Below are 20413 nucleotides of genomic sequence, written 5' to 3' on the forward strand. Positions count from 1 at the left end.
GTTCTCTTACATTTTATGTTATCTATCTGATGGAAAGGTAACTCCCACAGCTTACTTTGGATTTTTAATTGTAGATCATGGAGGTGGTCTCTACAGATTCCAAGAAATACCACAGTAGTGGAGTGAAAGTTCAGATTTCCTTCTCACAAAGTACTGCTTCAAGTGCAAAGAAAGGTTCCTCAAATTTTCTGATTACCTGAACACCCCAATGTGGAAAGGGCACATAAGGATTGTGAAAGTCTTGGCAATTCCATCCCATATGGGCAAAAATTTGGGACCTACTAGATTCACGTGTTTTACTCCACTCCTATGGAACATTTGTCACTAGTCAGCTGCCAGTCTTTGAAAAATCAAGGAAAAAACCCTGCTGTCTTCTGGAGAACAGCAATGTGTTCAAAGCAGCTTCAAATTCATGACAACCTGTTGCGCTTTCCACACGTGACTTATTTGCTATAAACACTCATTCCTAGTCCTCAGATTTGGGAAAGGTAAGAAGCAAAAGGATAGATTCTGCTTGGTCTTCAAGCTATGCTTTTGTGCAAGAGGAAAATAATCATGAAAGTGCCTTCTTAAAACCTGGGCACACCACCCTGCTTCAGCAGGCACTTGGTATTATGAGATAAAAGGATGCTGTTCAGTCTGATTAATCAAACCCCCTTATGCTTGCCAAAGCCTAATTATTCTTTGATCTACATTAATGACTTCAGAAAGCATAGTACAGCTGGTGGGAGTTCTCAATGGGGAGCAGCTTAGACAAAAAGGAAAACTCCTCCCTGTGTCACAAAAACCTAATTTGCTTTTATCAGTAGAATCAATTGTTTTATACAGAACTGTGGTCTCCCACAGGTACTGTTGGTTCTCTCAAAAGATAATGTATGCAGTTTTTACCATTATCAAAAAGCTATTGTCTGACAAATAGCAAACTCCATCTCAGGGTGACTTTAAAAAACATCTCGCTCTGACATAGTACTGCTCTATGTTGCTTTTTATTGAAGAGTGGCTGTAACTCACACGAGCACAGAGACACAAACCTCATAGTTTTCTGCATCCTCGGTGGGATGAATGAGCTGCTCATATCCCAATTTAAAATTCAACAAGAGATTAATTTACATCCAGATCCAGAAACACTCACATGGATAAGGATGACACAGCATCAAAAAAGAAAAAGAAATAAACCTATGAATAAAGCAATTCACCCCAGCTTCACTTGATTAAAAAAGTCTTATCTTGAAAGCAAAGTAAACTGGAAAACATAAGGTCTGTGCTGGTGCAATGGGAATTCATATCAGGAATTTACTACATGAAATGGTACTTTAAGGTCATCTAATGGTGGAGACACACAGGGCCAAGACAGACACAGAGAAATATAATAGAATTATTTCTAGCAAAATCTACACGGAACTGCATCAATTTATAACAAAAATATTGAGCTTAGAGTGAGCAACAGATGAATGAAGATGTCCGTGTGAGCACCAGACGAAACAGTAGGACAAACCTTTAAAGAATGGCTTGTATTTGTGACAAGATCAAGGTATGGTAACCTAACAAATCCACAGGGATTTTTTTTTTTCGGTCTTCTCCATGCTGTTGAGGATAATCTTGGGAAGAAAGTATCCTTTGCTTTACAGGGAACACTCGCTCAGCTCCCAAAGCCAGAAAAAATTTCCTCTGCGTTTGTGAACATTGACAACCCTTAAACTTCTGAGAAGCTGATACTGTTTACTCAAGAATTTAACAAGAAGAATGAGGAACAAAGATTTTAGATAAGAGACAACTGCATCAAAATAGCTGTTGTGTATGGAGAACTCAGAAGAAACAAAGAAACCCATATTCTGGTGTTTCCCTTGGGTACATAAATATTTGAGAGCCCTAGAATAAAGTACTGCTGGAGCCTTGCAACAAAATGACAGGCATGATTTGTGTTTGCCAGAGAATCTCGGAATGCTGTTTGACAGCCATACAGAAGAGGAGCAAATCTGTGTGCTACCTGTTGTCATTCAAACTAGAATATAGCCCCCAAGGTTCCTGGTGTCCAGCTTCATGGTTTTGGCTTCCCTTAGTGGTTATTAAGCTTAATATCTACAGCATCCAGTAGGAAAAGACCTGACTTTTTTTTTTTTTAACCAAACTTTTCTGATTTAAGAATAATTGAACAAAGTAGTAGTACATAATTATACAAATAATATAAATTGAACCTGACCACCGGTTCAGATGTAAAGAGTCCAGATGAGCTTCTGGAAAGTAATTCTCCCCATAGATTCACTGGGATTTTTAGACACTATTCACATAGAGCTTTGCTTTGGTTACAAGTTTAAGCTAGAACTACAGAACAAAGAATGCCTTTAAAACATAAGTCCCAAAAGCTGTGTAATGGTTGTTTAGGCAGCCACGTATCACATAAGAGATTAAGCTCTCAGAGAGAACTCATGCCATTACAAGGTTTTAGGCAGATCTTCTTCTTTCTAGTCTTCATTAGGCCTTTGAATACTTCATATCCATTGCAGCTTCCAGTCTTTCACAGTCCTTACTCATGGGCTGGATCCTGATTGCAAGAACTTCCACGACAGGTTGGAAGAGCAGCACAAAGTGCTTCAGATGAGGACTGAAAACAGGCCCATTTTCATGTCTGATTGCATGACCTCATTTCTTCAGGGCTTTCAGCCCCTTTACCTCTGCATGCAGCACCAAGCAGTGTAGGAAGTGTTGAGTTGTGGGAGCTTGTAGGTAGTAGAAGACTATAGCAGAATGCAACTGGAGAAAGTCTCCTACTACCAGCTGCTTCCAGAACTCAGCTCGCTGACCAAAGCAAGAGAGGACAAGTCTTAAATCATGTGCAAGAGAGAAAAAAATTAAACGGTTTGATGGAAAGATCAATGATGCCACCACTTTGTTTCTTTACTCAGCATATTATGAGCACACAGTATTCTCTCTTGCAGTGGAACTCATTAGTGTAACGTGAAAAGCTGTAGGAAGGGACAGTGATCATAAAGTTATAAGAAAGACTACATAGTTGTCTCAGCTAACGTTGCCCAGAGCTTTTTTTTTTTTGCTTAGTATTATTATTTATGTCTCCATTTCAATACAATTCCTGCCTATACTTAATTTTTTTCTTTTTTTCCCCAGATGCCTTTAGTTTAGGCCCTTTGAATTTTAATGCCCTGGGCAGAACTTGTTCAACAGATCCATGGCTGTGTGGGAGTGCATGGCCATGAGAAAGCAGAGGCTGGAAGAGAGACACAGTCTTGCTGGTTATAAACCAGCCTTTTCTACCCATAGTAGCGAGGTGTGCAAGCACCCCCCACACCTCTAGTGAGCACAGCAGCCACAGATCTGGTCGTGCCACCTTACTGATAAGCTCACCCAATTCAAGGGACCAAAGCATTAGTTGATAACAATCTATTCATGGGACTTCACTTATTTATAACAGCAGAGGTTCTTGCCCTGCTATGTTTGCTTTGTACTATCATTTCCTGCTAATCAAGAAAAAAACTCAATTATACTTTTCTCTGCTCCAGGCTTAACTAATCAGCAGGTAACTCCCTCAGTAAGCCCAGCCATTCCAAACACCTCCTCTCACACACAGATATCTCAAACAAGAAATGTTACTTCTATACCCCCTCAAGAGGTGCAGGCACAGTCATTAATCTTTCTTTCATCTCACAGAATGCTAATAAAACAATCACCTCCCTATCCTTGAATTGGGTAGGTCCTAATTAACATGCTAATTGGGCAGATCTTCCCTAATGACTCCCAAACCTCAGCAGTAATATGTTATTTAGATAGAAAAGAGTTATCTAAAAAACAGGTAGAATAAAAAAACTGGCAAGCAAAATTGGCTGAGCAAAATACTGAAACCTTTCTGCTGAGAGAACTAAAATTCTCCACCTGCCTATGGTGCAGATCATATATTTACAGATTGAGGACCTTGCAAGGTTCAGAGCAAGAGGCATTTTGAAGGTAACGTACAGCTGTAATAAAGAACGCTATTCAAGCAGAGAGAAACAATATATGAGTAACAATGAAGTTTTTAAATATATTATTAAACCTGTTTAGTTTAATATCTCTAAATAAATCTAGCTTTTATTATCTGACACAGAACCGTACAAGTTATTTTGCAAATCCAGCAATGCCAGCAGCTCTGGCAGTTTGTATTCATGAGCAACTTCAAGATGGATAGTTCAAGTCTTAATGGAATTAGTCCATGGGGCCTAGTATTGTGTTTATGCAGTTAAAGGCTCAATATAATCAAATTTCTGTGCATTTGCTCTCTTTGGAAAATAGGACTCAATAATAATTTAAATCCCCCGTTAAGCCAAAACAAAAATATTGGCAGATGCCATAAAAGTAATTGTTCTAAAGTTTTTTTTCATGCACACCTCTCAGATAACAGCAGAGTTTTTTAGTAAGAAATTAAAAGGTTTGAGTCTTACAAAACAAAGGCTTTGATGAGTCTTTCAAAACTTTCCCTGCAGACATCCCTGCAGCAGCTTACCCCAGCCTAGGCAACTGGGACAAAACTGCTTTAGTCCCAAAGTGGAAAACTCCAGAGGAAAACTATTTCCACTCCCCCCAAAAGCCATGAAAAGGAGTCGAAACAATTCACTGTGACATTTTGTTTTCTGATGCAGAACTATTTTTATTAAAATGATTTTTTTTACAAGATGCCAAAAGCTAAAATGAAATGTTTTTGTCCTGGTTGCTGCTACTCCTTCCAGTTTTGGTTTTTATGAGCCTTGATCACAAAAACAACACTCTTTTCTCTTTGCCTCCCCTCATTTTACAATGGCTGCAAAGAAAAAAATTATCCTTCCACCTATTAATATATTTTCCCTGCAAATGAAAGAGGGACAAGCAATGCAATTGTTATTCATGGCTTTGACAAACGAAGAGAAAAATGAGTAGAGCTGAGCTTTGGACAGTCTGGATCCTTTCTTTTAATCTTTGTATATCCAGGCAAACCTCCTCTCTCTTCTGAAGGCCCATTTGAGAAGGAATCTGCTGGTTTCATTTACTGGCAAATGCAATACAAACACTGGCTTTAGATACACTATCAAAAGTCCTGTTAGGAGGTCATGCCCTACTCTGCTAAAGTCAATGGAGCACTGATTTAAGCAAAATCCCTTAGCTCTTTCGGTACCATGCTGTTGCTCTTGCCTTCATAGGAGCCAGTTTATTACATTTACAGAAAATAGGGAACAAGAGGCATCAATCTGGGCCAGACAGAGCCCAAGTAATGTGAAATACAGTCTAAAATAAAACCATGCTTTTATAAGTATGCAGTACTGAAGTGTGTGGGATCACGAAGACACATCACTTTCCACACATTTTGAACAGTACCATTTTTCTTAGGAGTTATTGACAGAAAATAACATTACACTAAAATTACTGTAGCATGTACTGGGCTCACCTGTGTTTCTTGCTGGTATTCTGTTATATAGCTTAATGGGGCTAGAAAACCCTTGGGTCACGACTGCTGCATTACAGACCAGGCTTTTAGTTCATAAATTCTTACATAGAGTCCTGATCCCTGCCTGACAAATGGGTAATTGCTGTTGAGCACACAGAACTTCTTATAACACCATTAAAAAGCAGCTGGTTATGTATCATCATTCATCAACAGATGAAGGGTCTGCCAGTCATGGGAATCCTGGCTGGTGTTTACAAAACAACCAGAAAAAAAATCTCCTCCCTGGCTGAATTTCAGCTGGACCGTGTAAAGCTAACTCCTGCTCCACAGCCACACATCAGATATGGCATATTTTGGCTTTTGACTGGACAGGAGTCACAATACATCCCACAAAAGAGATGCAGCTTCTGGGCCAGCATCCATTTACCTGTACTCCCTACTCAGGGTGGGTAAAGATCAAGTTCTCACATCATCTGATGGTTCAAGGCAATGTTCTGTACATGTGAGAGTCCACAACAAAGGAACACTAACATTCAAGATGTCTAACAGAGCTCCCTGGTATCCTCAGTTCTCCAAATTATCCTTAAGAGTCAGGTAATCCAATTTCTGCTCAGGTGATCCTGGTAACTCTGGGCTCCTGTTTGCCTATTTAACTTTGCAAATATGATTTCATCATGAAGAATGGCTTTAGAATTGAGTTTTGCTAGTAAAATTGTATTTGAAATGAAAAAGCACATGCTATCATTTTTGTGAATATGCCAACTCTGGTTAATGGGTAAAGGCTGCAAGCCAAGTTAGTGTAAACACTACAGAAAGCAAATAACATCCAAATTTCCTCCCTCCCTTCAAATTCCAGGGAAGTTCAACTAGAAGAGCACTTAAATGAACATAAGTGGGCAGCTCCTGAAGTCCTGATTTCTCAGCAGGGAAAGCCCACAACACCTCCTTCTTCCAAATGTTCTCTGTGCAGGGGCTTGGGGGCCAGGGGAAGTGATGAGCAAAGATTTGAAGCTGCCAGCTTGAGACAAGGCCCAGATCAATATTTTGGACACTAGTGAGATAAACCATGCTTGGGGAGAGCTGAGGCACCGCTTAGTATCACAATATATGTGCAAACATTTCTTTATATTCATTTACAAGCAGCATACAAACTTAACATGGTAAAGCCAGCAATTGGATATCTTCAGCAGGCAAGTGGTTATGCTGGAGACAGATGGAAGACAACCCCATTTATATTATTGGAATGCTAAAGAATGAAGAAAAATAAAAACACAAAAAGAAAATGCATTTCCACTTTTCAGCTGTGAAACAAAAAAACCCATCACAGTAACCCCTTTACCCTGCTACACCTTAGTCCAGAGGGGAGACAGCTTCTTCTAGGGACTTCAGGAGCTGGCAAGGATACGTCATTGCTTTATCCTATTGATATTTTTCAATGTAGCTAAAAAGAGAATCAAAGATAAAAAATAGAAAAATAAACCCCAAAGCATAAACTCTTCAGAATAGGTGTAACCAACTCCTTTTCATGCCACATAGGCAAAAGAAAATCTCTAATGGGATTTTATTGCTGAAACTTCTGAACCGTTTCCAAGCACTGCCAGTCATTATGGGCTTCCTCCAAACTTCCCAAAGCCAAGTGTTCAAGCCTTCCATTAACTTCAGAGCAAGTCCAACTGGCACACAACAGAGCTGTCAAAACCACAAACACAACCCAAAAAAGTGCTGTATTATACAGGTCCATCGTACTCAGTGGTGTAGTAAATCAGAGAGCTGCAGCAGAGTCTTGAATTGATGTGACTGTGCTTCTGCTCCAGATTGAGTTTGATAGCAAGTCAGCTGAGGTCTTAACACTGATCCATCATGCAGATCCTAAAGGTTCTTCTTCCATATTTACCAGAACTGGACTGATAAAGTTTATTTTAGCAGTTTATGAGACAAAGTAAAGACAATGGAGATGTTGCTTATTAATGCAAGTGCCATTCACCAAGCAAACTTGCTGGAAGATCACACCTATAACCAAGATCTGGGACTTTTGTATACGTACAGAAAACAGACTCTACAAGCCAAACTCTATAATCCTCTCCTCTTAAACACATGCAGATAAACAATCTGGACCTGATCACATGAACTTCAAAGTGGTCATGTCCTATGAGGATGCAAGGGTTCTGCCCCGAGGTGCCTGCAGCAGGAAGCAGCACCCCAAAAGAGGGCAGTAGCACCCACCAGATCCGGGATCCAGGTACAGACAGGGCACTGGGAAGGTGAGAGGGGTTTTTCTGAGCACAGCTGATTATCTCAGTCCATTCTTGTACCTGCAAGGGGCAGCAGGAAGGGGAATAAACCCTTGGAAGGACAGCTTGGGTAACAACAGCTGGATGCTGCTGGCATAACGTGGGCTGTAGTGACAGAAATCAGCAGAGCTTTTTTACACAGCTTTGCACCTGTATTTATCTATAAACACCTATATCTACATAAATACACTGCTCTTTGTTGCTACACCACCTTTTCACAGAGACCACTAGTCTTTCTGTGTACCACACCATGGCACTGTGCAGTGGAAGCTCAGCTTGAAGGAAAGGCAATCGTGGGAAAACTCTCTCAGACATAGCTTAAAAATAACACAGCCAGAAACAAACAGCTTCAGGGTGAGGTATCTTATAGAGTGTGTTTCCCTGACAGAAATACAGTTCCCTCAGCTGCATTTACATCTTCTGCACACTCACATCATGGTTGAATGATATAATAAATCCATCTTAGATGAAACCTACTGCAGCTGTGAGACACGAAGCACTGATCCAGTATAAATTTTTTAACAAATTTGAATCAGCAGAGCAAAAGTGTTGACAGGTTAACTTTTCACTGGCAGGCTTTATGCTGGGCTCATGTGCCATCTGTCTGAAAGACTTCAACATTTCTTGAGATCCCACACCAAAACCTGAGCTATGAGAAAATGAACATACACTCCTAATCTTATATTTTATAATTCACTAGACAGGCAATTGCATGTCCATGCCTGATTTGGTTCAAATATGTGTTGCTGGAAGGTCTTTTAAGTGCATGGATATGGTAAAAAGACCAGAGAAGGACAACTTCAGCCTTTGCTGGAACAGTTCTAGAATATACTGACCTAGGGCAAAATCTCCAGTCTAAGCAGAGGAGCAGGTGAAGCCATACTATGTGATCTGGAGTCCAAATCATGGTGTTCTCCTTAAGAATGGATCTGGCCTGAAACACAAAGCTGTGCTAGCTTTGCTAAAGTTAAACCAGTCACATACATATAGTTTAGATAATACAGGTTGTGAAGTATTTAAAAGGCTTAAAAACAATCATCTTGCTCTTGCTCTTGCAAACCATTTTGCTCATTGTTTCAGAATTGGTTTTATCTTTTTTTTTTTTGGGTATTTTTCAGAAACCAGAAAGAACAGAAAGAACTTTAAGTTGCCTGAAAAGAACAAAATACAGAGAGGAAACTTTTGATTTATAACCTTTTCTAAATGACAAAAAAGCATGTAGAACATGCCCTGATAAGACTTGGGTTATGAACCCTTACAAATTACTCCTGGCTCAGAGAAGGTGGAATGGTTCTAGATGAGCTTGAAAAAAAAAATTGTTTGGCCCAGCTGAGGGTCTAATCTCAGCCTTTTTGAGCTGACCTGTTTATTGAAGTTGCTGTGTGGAGTGTTTTGAAAATTCACTGAAAGATGTGTGGGCTGAAAGCATTAAGGCTATGTAAATGGAAATTTTCTTTCTAAAGACTGAAATATGCAGATTTCCCTCATCGCTTCCACATAAACGAATGACCAAATGAAGAGAAAACTGATCAAGAAAAATGTATGCATAATAAAAATGTGTACATGCTTCATCTAAAATTCATTGCCTCCAAAGGTTCATCAAATAATTACTTAATCTTGAACAGCTGCATGCACAATAAAATTTGCTTGCACTCAGTCTGAATAGAATTAATTTTTCCTGAGAATTGTAACATAACCAATACCCTCCAAATGTTCAGCAAGTGGCAACTCCATCTGAAAATGCCACTAAAGTAACTTGTATTTGAAAAGACCTACCCAAAGCAGATTGATTCTGAACTGACATTTTTCTGGTTTTAATCATGTACCGTTGTGTAGCAGCAAGAACCTGAAGATATAGCAGAGCTATCATGTACCAAAGTTTATTAATGAATCAGATCCAACCCATGCAACTGCTCTGCTCAGCAAATGTGAGCTTTATGTCACAGCTGAAAGATTTCATTCCTGCTATGAACTGAGGAGAGGATATTTCGGCTCTGTGCAGATTTTAGACACTGTGCCTAATGCAATGTCTTGGTTTCTTTTGCCCCCTGGTCCTCTGCAGGCAGGTCAAAGGGCTGGGGACTCAGGCAAGGTTTGGGGGTGTTCTCCTCAGTCTGGAAGGAAAAGGAGAGCCTCAGTGAGCTCTTTGAAGCAGGACTCTAAAAGAAAGATTCACTCACCCTGTTCTTTCAGTAAAATCGCTTGTGTGCTGACAGCAGGATTTGTTCCATCATCTTTCAGTTTTTCAAATATCTATTCCCGTCAAATTTCCTTGAATCCTGTTTTTTACTGGGTCACCTTTCTCGAGACAGGAGCTGCAGGCAAGGTGCTGACCAGACAGCATTGCTGTCTGAGGCCACTGATCCACAACCTCTGTCCTCACTTGCCTTCCCTGCTGTCACTGCAAGGAATTCCCAAACTGCCAGTAATTTATCCTAACAACCACCCTGACCCCCTGCTTCCTGCTTGTACAAACTATACAGCAGGAGACTTTCTTTGTTGCACTGAAGTCAGCAGAAAGACTCCCACTGACTTTGCTTCAGTGATAGCTGGGTCAGATGCCAGGTAAGCCTCCCGAAAATTCCCAATGTGCCAGTTTGGAAGCACTTCACAAATGTCACCGTTTACTCTAGTAAGGGGAGCTGCTTGCCAAAGATTCAGCTCCCGTGGTGAACAAAGGGATGAGGGATGTTCTCGATTTGCAATGGATAGCTATCCCTTGCAGAACCAGGCTGCCCCTTTCCAAGCTCAGCTCCGAAATAAAAGAAGTTTTGTAATAATCACAAGACCGAAAATTGCCTTTCCTTTCCCCAAAGCTGAACGAGTTCCAAACGCTCGGGATGATAGATGACAACATCCATAATCAGGCAAGAAGGGTAGTGGCCCATGTAGTTTTGTAATTAAAAGCTGGGTTTGCAAAGTTTTTGTTTTGGAGAAAAGAACAACAGGATTTCTTATCATTGGAAATGAGACTAAACGAGTGCGACTGCCTTTATTCTGGCAGCTGAATTCCAGTAATGCTGAGAATTGCTGTGTTTGTGATGTAAATATACTACTGCTGCTGCACTGAAATAGATTTCTTCTTTTTCCCTACTCAAAGTAAAAAAAAAAAAATTGCTCCAGCTGCTGCTGATCAAGTATTTGGAGAACATTGCCCAGGCTTTTGGTATTCTGCACACACTCTCAGGTGCACAAATAACTCACTAGCATCACTCTCTTTCTCTCAATTGAGTTAATTGAATCGTGGCTTGATTGGGCTCAACAGACAATGAAAAAAAATTTCCCAGTTTGAAAAGTTTTTACCCACCTCAATGAGTAAAAGTGTGATATGTTTTTCCACAAGAAAAATTGAGTTCAGATGAGACTAGCAAACCCATGTTCAATTTTGTGAGGGCTCAGCTTCTCTTTTGCTTCCTTGCTCATATTTCTGTTAGTGCTGCAAGACAAATGAGCTAGTAGATACCACAAAAGGTCAAAAAAAGATAGCAAGAGAAATTTTAGCATAACTAGATTTTCTCATCCATTTCATGGTCCTGCAGCATACAGATGAGATTTCTGCTCTAGTTGTGTTCTCAAACGGGACAACTACAGCTACTTTTAACAGAGTAGGCACTGCCAAAGAAGAGATGACCTCCTCTGCACCACGAGTCCATCCAGCTGGGTGTCCTGCCTGCCTCAGCAACTGTTGGGCAGCACACTGTAGTGTTTCAGTCAAAAAAATGGTTCTATGATTTAACATCGAAAGCAGCACAGGACACCCCAAAGGCAGGAAGAGAGGTTGGTTTGCCCATTGAATTCTGCTGGTAGGGAGCTAACTGTAGGGGAAACAAAGGGATTGTACAGCTCCAAAAGCTGCCTCTGCTGTGTAGAAACCAGATCTTTTTAATTGAAACAGAGCACCTTCAGGCTTCCCCGTTGTCCAAAGGGTTTCTGTACTTGCCAGAGGAACCACAAAAATCAGCTACAGCAGTGGCTGTGCCAGGAAAACTCTCTCTCCACTGTGTTTTCACCTCATTTCTCTCTTTTCCCAGCTGACACTTGCCAAGATCCCTGCTTGCCACACTGGGGTTACCTACAGCATCGCTCCCAGTCCACACCTGAGGATGCAGTCCCACCTCCAGCACAGGAACAGCAGCACCAAGCCAGCTAATGGAGACATGCAGAAGTCCGAGACCTGAAGCCCTGCAATCTGAGCAAGGCCTGGGGTGTTCCCACTAAGTGGGGATCTAAGTCATGTGTATAAATATATGAGGGCTGGGTGTCAAGAAGAAAGGGGCAACCTGTTTTCATTTGTGCCCTGCAATAGGCAATGGTCACAAGCTGGAGCACAGGGAGTTCCACCTCAACATGAGGAAGAACTTGACTGTGAGGGTTCCACAGCACTGGAACAGGCTCCCCAGGGGGGCTGTGGAGTCTCCTGCCTTGGAGACTTTTAAGATTCATCTGGATGTGTTCCTGTGTGACCTGCCCTAGACTAGATTGTCCTGCTCTGACAGGGGGGTTGGACTCGATCTCCAGAGGTCTCTTCCAACCCCTGACATTCTGTGATCCTGCCTAGAACAGAGCAGAAGGTGCCAGGGGACAGAGCAGAACTGCACTGTCAGCATCCACAGCACAAACAACTTTGCAATTTCTTGGTGACCTTGCACCTAACAGTCGGGATGAAGGTAACCTGGAGGCCTATGTGAAGGTTGGCTTTGGGCCAACACATGCATTTGTTGCCTGGCTGTGTGATCAGACATGAACCTTAAGCTCTACTATCACTGCATACTTTTAACCTATCACCCCTCCCCTCTTCTGGACTGCAACAGGACAAGATTCACAACTGCTGTAAATCAGCACACCTCCAGGAAAACCAGCAGGGTTGCAGTGCACAACTCATCCCTCCTCTAGGAGGGTCCAGAGGTCTTACTATTTTGTGAAACAGACATTACACAACAGAGATGAATTTGATTAATTCTGACAGAGATGAAATCCCATTCATTTGCATCTGTATAATATTTTCAATTTTCTTGTTTATTGAAAACCAGTGTTTCCTAAATACTCACTGAGGGTACTATTTTAATACACATCAGCCTCAAATAATTGTCAATCCACTCAGATTCTATTTAACAAGCTCTTGAGTAGAGCCTGCTCTTCCAAATTGGTTTTCCTGTTTTGGGCAAACTTCAGCAGAGGACAGGCCAGCTTGTAGCATCTAGCTTTGCTGTATTATCTGCCGTTTGTGAAAAGAAGAAGCCCAACCCCCCAAAACACCAAAATACAAATCAAGAATTAAGAGCTTTCAGCTGCATTCAGTTGTCAAACAGGCTCTGGAGTATGAACAGATGCAAACAGTATGTTTTTTAATGTAATTAATATAGAGAAAGAAGATTGATGGCACGGAGTTAAGCAGCAGATTCTGAATTAAGTCCTGGTTTTATGCACTTGACTGAGATATGCTTTATGACAGCATGACACCCACCTGTACAGATAGAGCTCAGGGTCTGTCAGCATTTCCTAGTTCAAGTCAGGTCTGTTTTCCAGAGCAGGAAGGAGGTCTGGGCTGTAACTCAGCTGTAACCATCCTCCTGAGTCAACAGCCTGGCAGACAAGGTCTCCTCTGAGGACAGCAGTATTTGTTCAGCTAATTGCTCCAACTGGTTTGACCTTTTTAAAATCAGAGTTTGAAAGGAAATGTATAAGTAGGCTGAGTTTTCAACAATTTCAGAGAGCTTCTTATGGCCTACAACACTGTATTTTAGAACTGTGAGCACAGAACGTGGATGGGATGCTAAGAGCATGTTGAAAATTAAGAATATGCCCTTCCACTATTTGCTACTAACCATTCCCAGAAAAAAAAAAAAAAACAAACCCACAACTTTAGGTTGGGGGCTACAAAGTGAAAACTAGAACAAATTCCTTCAAATCACAAAGATGGCAGCATGTAAAAACTTGGTTTGGATCACTGTTGACTCAAAGTGGTAGAGCTTTGTGAATAGCAGCCCTGTGTTGGCTGTTCTTTCAGGCAGGCTGGAAGCAGTGCAGGAAATGTAACTCTTCAGCAACATCACTTCTGCAAGGTTTGGAAATTAGTATGGTAATTGGAAATTGTTAAAAATTGATAAACGTGTGAATGAAAAGGAACTGCTGTGAGGCAATTTAAATGGGGAAACCATGGAACAAAGGAAAAGCAGCAATGGAATTTTTTTGGCATATAAGCAAGTTTTCCTTAAAATGTATGCATGTACAAAAATAAAAATACATTGGAGAAAGAAAGCTGGAAAATATTTGCACCAAGGGCCATCTAAGGTTCATCCCTCCTTCTCTTTGGAGTCAGAAGAGATGAGTTTTAGTTTAGCACTAGCAGGGAACTCTTTTTGACTGCTTGTGCTGAACTTGCAAGAAGTTTTGATGGAAGGCTTCATTTGGAATTACCAGCATCCTCAGAACAGGCCTGATCCTGCCATGTCTGGGAGTTTTCCTGAGTGAAAGCTGTACAAAATCATCCAGAATAAGGAGCTTCCCTGCAGGAATTTTTCACATATGACAACTTGTCCTCAAAACCAGAACATGCTGACCTTTGAAACAGAAGTTGATCCACTATTGGGTGGATCCCATCCAGCCCCATAGTCTTGTGAGTGTCCAGGTGGTGTAGCAGGTTAGCTGCTTCCTCCTGGATTAGGGGGCTTTATTCTGCTCTCCATCCCTGCCTTCCAACTCAGGGGGAAGAATACCCTGAGGAATAATGAAGCTGTAGGTTCCTACTCTAGACACTGATGCCATGTAGGTAGACCTGTTTCAGCATAACTCTCCTCACAGGACTGTGGTCCAATAACCCAAAACTGTAGGCAGAGAGATATCCCATCCTCCTTAAAAGCTGGAGGCTTACAAGCACTGTGCATCCCTTCTGTGTAGATGTCTTTTTTCATCTCCTTTGGCTGTCACACAGTCCTATAATATTTACAGCAACTCTACAATGTCTCAGTAATTTATCCAAGATTCAGCAAGTTTCTCCATCTGCCACACTTTATGTGTCCTTAAGGAGTCTCCTAAATAAAAGACATTCTCAATTTTCTATGCTCAAAACCACAATGCTAACCCTGACTTAAATATTAACTACACCCTTCAGATAAGGCACCAATTGATGTCATAGTTCCACTGATTAAACCATGCAGCTTAAATATAAAAATTTCTATTTTCCAACAGGGTCTTTGTGTGTGCAGTATTTTAAATACTCACTTCAGGCAGATGCTATTTGAAGAGGCACTATCACCTAGGGATTTTGGTGTGATTTCAAGCCTCATAGGAGACTAAGATTTTAAGTCTGTGGAAGGTGTTTCATATGGGGAAATCACACAGGGTTTCACAAATATTAATGCACTATAACATGGAAGCTGAGAGGTTCAGATGGTCAACCTAAAGCACAGACACATGATTAGCAAATCACTGTTTTCTGTACTTCAGACATGTGAGTGGAACTTGCTGGCAACTTTCTGTCTTTATTTTATTAAATAACAGTTTAGAGATCAAATTTGCATCAGGAAAGGGCCTGGTGTTGCTATTTTACTGGTTCAAAGTTCTGAAAAACTTTCTGGTTTTATATTTTAAAAGTAAGTCTAAATTACTTGTCTTGACAAGAATTTAATTTATAGCAAGGGATGAAAATAAAAAAAGTTTTAGTTGACCAAAACTTCTTTCTTACCCTCTTAATTTTGTTTGGAAAAATAAGATTTTTTTTTTTTTCCCCATGACAATTTTAAGATCTGAAAAATTCTCAGAGTGATTAAAGCTTAATTTATATGTTCGTTTGTGAGTAATCAAAATCAAACCAAGGATTTGACTTCTAATACCAGGTATGTGTATACTGAATTAGACTATGTGAAACAAAAGAAACTTAACTGTTTTTTCACTCTTGTAAGGTCGTATTTATGCCAGAAGTTACTTTGGACACTGATTCCATATGTGATTGCACTCATCCTTTAATAACGTTTTCCAATTTTTAATTTAATTTGCTTAATCTGTTTAGAACAGAGGTTTATTCAGAAAAGGCAGCCCTCTTCCAAAATAAAAGCAACACCCACAGAGCCAATCAGGACCAGTAAAATGGCATGACATTCAAACTTTGCATCTTATTCTACACTTTACAGAGTATAAGAGGAAATCTTGGCTCACCTTTCTCCTCCCTTTAAGGCCATCCCTTATCCAAAGCCATTTGAGACAGATAGTGGGTGGTGAGATAACATTTGCCTGAACAAAGACACTGCCTGAGCCTGCTGCAGATGCACACTAAGAGCTTTCATCCCATCCTCTCTCCTCCAAGCGTCCTATGCTGTCACAGCTCCTCCACGAGATGCTGTCACATTGCTAAGCCACAAGAAGTTGGGAGCCATCTGCTTGCTTCAATTAATTACAGCTTGCCCTGAGATTTCTGCTGGGACTCTCCCTTTCTAAGCATACTGAAAGGAGACCTGCAAGCATCAGAGAACTGACCACATTGTCCCATCTTTTTAACAAGAATGCCCTGCCTAAATAAGAAAAACGGTTTTATTCCAGCCCCCTCAGAAGTGATTGCTGATGCCTTTCTCTGCAAACGACTGCACCATATGCACAAAGAAGGCTAGGAGAGGTTGGAGTGTCAAGAATGGTTGAATTTTCAGCTACTGGCTCTTTAATAAATAATGACAGGCTGCACTTGGAGTTCAGCAAAGAAACTCTATTGCCTTTCTTCTGTCAGGACATCTTTATGCATTACAAGATTGGACACAAAATTTCCTGACACAGCAAGGTTAGTGCAGTCATGCACTTGAAAAGACAACCCAGTGCTATTCAGGTTGACAGCTGGTGAGTATTGAGCTGTTCAGGTGTTGTGCTCTTGCTTTGTGAGCTCCTCTGTTTTCTTGTTTACTGGAGGCAGGTCTTATGGCAAAATCAGCACCGCACAGAGTGACTTCTGGGTCTCATTGCACAAGATGACTCTTCATAACTCTGGTAGTGAGATTTTTTCCAAGTAGCTGAAGTGAACACAGCAATGTGTTATAGCAATGTAATTTGCCAATTAGAAATGAAAGTGCTGGCTCACAGCCTAAGAAATACCATGTTATAACTGATTTATCCTTTCCTCCCAAATATACTAAGGAAAATAAGAATGCAGAAAGCCCCTCACCTTTACATGCATGCTTATGTAAGCATATACTGTTTCTGTCACAAAAATAGCTGCCTAATTACTTCCAAATCATTGAAGTAAATTTCCATCTTCTAGCTCTTTCACAGCTCATCTGATCTAGCTCTGTGATTAGATCCTGGAGTATCATTAACTTGCCACCAGCCTAACTTAGTTAGCCAGACCTAACTCCAAGCACAGCTTGACATTGCAGCTCAAAGAACCAACCTGAATTTTGCTGGATTCTTCCCCAAATCACTAAAACTGCCTTGCTGCAACGTGATGCTAAACAGTAAAGAGTAGGCTAAAGCTCTTATGTTTAGAGTCAGCCAGCCAACTGCTCCTTGGGGTTCCTGACAAATAGATACACCCTTCCTTCCCAGGAGCATTCAATGCACTTGTTTATCTTAAGATAGCATCTCTTTGCATCCAGGAGAAGCTAGCAGAAATAGAAAAGGAAAACTGAGTTTGTGAAGTGTTTCAGATGTGTCTCACTCTGGTTTCCAGTCCCTGGCAGAGCTGCAATGAATTACTGTGCCCTGTGCTCACAGTGAGGAATAGGGCTGCAAGGTGAAGTGAGAGCAAGCTCCATTAGCAGCTCTACTGCTGGCAGGAAAAGCAGCAGAGTACCTCCCAGCTGAGCCTGCATGGGAGGAGAAACCAGAAGGGAAAACAGTCCAACCTGCTCCTTTCACACTGCCTCCTCCATGCACAAAACCTTGGTGCTATTGCTCTGAAATGCACACTTAGAATTAGGATGCTTGGAAACTGCTGAGGATGGCTGACATGGTTTATTAATTTCCACCTTTTGTTGTTAAGAGATCAACTGCAAATAAAGGTACATCCATCCAGTTCAGCTATGCAGCCTGTAAATGCCCAGAGTGACTGTTTGTAAGAGCTGTACATCTGCTACTTCCCTCTTTCATTCCTGTCCTTTCTGGGCAAAAGTGCCCTTCAGAAATAAATTTTTTTTCTGAAAAGAAGTGAATGGAGAGGTTTAAATCAGGAATGTATTTTCTGAATTCCTTTTTGGTAGAGGACTTGGAGTATGACAGTTCACAAGCCTGAAACCTGACTTCTCTCTCCCACTCCCATCAGGAAATGAAGGGGATAGTAAATTGCAGAGTTAGCACCTTAAAGTCTCCTCTTAATCCATTCTTGGATTAATCTTAGCTAATGAATGACATTTGTAAGGGTTAGATGGCTCAGATTACAACCTTGGTTTGAAACTCCTTTAAAGATTCTCAGATTCAATTACCTAGTATGAACAATTCAATTAGAGTATTATCACCAGTCAGTTTAACTAGAAAGTTCTTCATACCAGGTTCTTAAATTCCCTTTTCCTCAAACCAAGGCATTTATTCTCCCTGTCATCCATCATTTGCTTGTTATTGGCCTGTCTTAAATATTTTAGCAAGTGCTTGAAAATTGTTTGCTGTTTAAAAATTTAGCTGGTGAATAAATAAGCCAGTTTCCTATTTCTTAAGCCCCACTGACACCAAGGACCACATATTAATAGGAACACTTTTCTGCTATCTCTCACCACAGGAATTATACATTTACATTGTTGTCAGGGGGCTTAACACGGGATTGAATCAGTTCAGTGCTCTTAGCCCATCATTCCTTTAAACATCTGTAAATGAATAAAGCATATTTGATGAAATCCTGTCACGTGCTAGTCATCTGCATTAGCAGATGTTTAAATTTTCATAAGAACTATATTAGACTTTAATAATAGTAAAAAACCCAATCTTGCCTGCATGGAACATACGCAGGGAGTAAGGGGATATTTTTTGCACACAGATTAAGGAGTTTTAAATGTATGAACTATAAAGCAGAGCTTACATCAGTGATAGCAAAGAAAAACATACGTAGTCTACAAACTATCCACAGGATACAAAGAACATAATGATCAAGGAAGGAGAATTAATAAAAATTATGTACATGGAAATATACTGGTTTTATTCAGATTGCAAAGAGGGGAAAAAAATAGGTTTTTCCTTCAGAGATACCAGCCCTCACCTCATTTAAAATCCCATTAAATTGCTGTAAACCTAAAGCTAGGTACACCTGGACATTTGGTTAGTGCTGGGTTCAGCTGAAATAGATGTTTAAGAACTACTTCTCAGGAAAAAGCAACTTGAATGTGGCCAAGGAATTACCCTGGCCTTAGAACTGGACCTGGTGGATTCTTTGCCCAGTCTCTCTGGATTTGTGATCTCATAATCACAGGTCCCTGAAATCCCTCATTAGTCAGTAACAGCTGAATGATCCCAGTTCTGGGAAAAAAAAAAGGAAACCAAAACCCCTAGAGACTTAATCAAGAGCATAACGTGAATATCAGTGATTTCTCCTCTCTTTACCCAATCACAAAACTATCCATGGACCCAAGCAATGGGTCAAACAGAACCTCAGACATCTTTGAAGTCTGTTCAACAGTGGGATTTTTTTTCCCCATATTCTTTCTGCTGAAATCAGTCAGAAATGCATAGGGGAGCCCACTATTTCTAGACAACAAACCTCTGATGGAGCTACACATCCTGCAAGAGCTCTGCACAGCATGTGCCTTTCCAGAGTACGTGTTGGCCATCTTCTGAATTCATACTTCCAGGCAGGAGGAACTGCACTGAAAGGTTTGCTTCACTACAGAGCAGACAATGAACAGTAATTTAAGAACCTGTCTGGTTCAACAAAACCTGCTCGAAATGGAAAATGACATTCCTGATACAAGGCAATTACTGTAGTTCCAGCCATCCAGTCAGCAGCAAGGTATAAGGGAATGCTTCCTGCATTTTGTTTCCTACAAATCATGGGTATTAACTAACCTGACTTTTCAAAAAGGTGCTGCCTTTGACATTTGAACACAGGCAGATTTTACAGAGGTTTGTAACCATCTGGATTTTGAAAGCTTATTCTGTGACCTGACTGAAGAGCCTTGCAATGCAGCATTTCGCTGCTGATAGAATTTTTTTTTGTTTTTTCTTCCTTTGTTCAATATACTTAACTGCTGTAGTAAGGGAACAACCCGTTTTAAACAAGTCTGCTGACTTTTCAACTTCAGTAACAATTTCTGTAGACATTAGGCAGGGGAAGCAAATAAGGAGCAGATTAAGAGCTCACAACTGTACTGATTTTCTCATTAAAGAAGAGAGGAACTGGGTTAGATGATTAGATTTAAGTAGATATTTGAATAACGGAGTGTTGGGAAAATTGTAATGCCATGCAATATTTGGAAGCACTAGGGACAGGGTTTCTCCCCTCAAAACTTACATTTTCCAGAATGAAAGCCTTTCCTAGAATGCCAGTAAGGCTAGTAGACCTGGCTAAGGGTTCTGCTCTTGCAAGTATTATAAAGAAAACCTCTGTCTATGAGCCTCAAGTTTCTTGTAGTGAAAAAATGAAGTCTGCTATTTCTGTTCCTATCGTGTTCCAAGTCACGTTCCCATCTAGTCATCATTACATAAAAGCAGCTTGATCCTTCCTCTAAGGTCAGAGCAGTAAGTCTGCCACACTTCCAGAAGCAACTCATTCTCCCCTGCAACCCATCTCTGGATGTGAGCACCACTGTACACA

Source organism: Merops nubicus, unplaced genomic scaffold (genome assembly GCF_000691845.1).
Source record: "Merops nubicus isolate BGI_N331 unplaced genomic scaffold, ASM69184v1 scaffold8438, whole genome shotgun sequence".
Classification (NCBI taxonomy): domain Eukaryota; kingdom Metazoa; phylum Chordata; class Aves; order Coraciiformes; family Meropidae; genus Merops; species Merops nubicus.